The sequence below is a fragment of the Egretta garzetta genome, unplaced genomic scaffold (genome assembly GCF_000687185.1).
Source record: "Egretta garzetta isolate BGI_Z169 unplaced genomic scaffold, ASM68718v1 scaffold69, whole genome shotgun sequence".
Classification (NCBI taxonomy): domain Eukaryota; kingdom Metazoa; phylum Chordata; class Aves; order Pelecaniformes; family Ardeidae; genus Egretta; species Egretta garzetta.
This window is the reverse complement of record NW_009260790.1, coordinates 108,008-108,636: the sequence shown is the minus strand read 5'-3', so window position 1 is coordinate 108,636 and position 629 is coordinate 108,008. Positions and strand designations below refer to the sequence as shown.

The 629-nt window shown below is 54.2% G+C and overlaps 1 non-coding gene across 1 annotated transcript; it reads left to right on the top strand.

The window, feature by feature from the left end:
* The first annotated feature begins 53 nt into the window (after positions 1-53).
* On the top strand, positions 54-135 carry TRNAS-GCU. Its single transcript has one exon. It is a non-coding gene; the product is annotated as a tRNA-Ser (tRNA).
* The last annotated feature ends 494 nt before the right edge of the window (positions 136-629 follow it).

Here is a 629-nt window from a genome sequence, read left to right as displayed (position 1 = left end):
GGGAGCAGGGGCGGCCGGAGCAGCAGGAGCAGCAGGAGCAGGAGCAGCATGCTGACGAGGTGGCCGAGTGGTGAAGGCGATGGACTGCTAATCCATTGTGCTCTGCACGCGTGGGTTCGAATCCCATCCTCGTCGGTCAGCCCAAGAATGGTCAGTGTTTCTGCGTGTGAGCAGCTCGATGTGTGCCCCCAAGCAAGCCCTTGTTTTGAGATGAGAGTTGCCTGGAAAGGACTCGCAAGGTTTTGAAGAGGCTCAGGACGCACCTCAACCTCCTGTCTCCACATAGGCAAGAGGAACAAGAAGGGAAAGAAGGAAGATCCGGGGAGCTCACAAGGACGGTCAGCCGCTTCTCCTCAGTCCCTGGGAAGGTGATAGAGCAAAACATCCTGGAAGTAGTTTCCAAACATAGGTAGCACAGGAAGGTGGTTGGGAGCAGTAAGCATGGACTAACGAAGGAGAAGTCATGCTTAACCAAGCTGGTAGCCTTCTACAGTGAGGTGCCTAGCTTGGTGGAGAAGGGAAGAGCAGTGGATGTTGTTTAGCCTCAGTAAGGCTCGGCCAGCCACGGGACCAAAAAACAAAATACGCGTAAAGCACTCTCTGTCGCAGAACATTTCAAGCAGGGTATT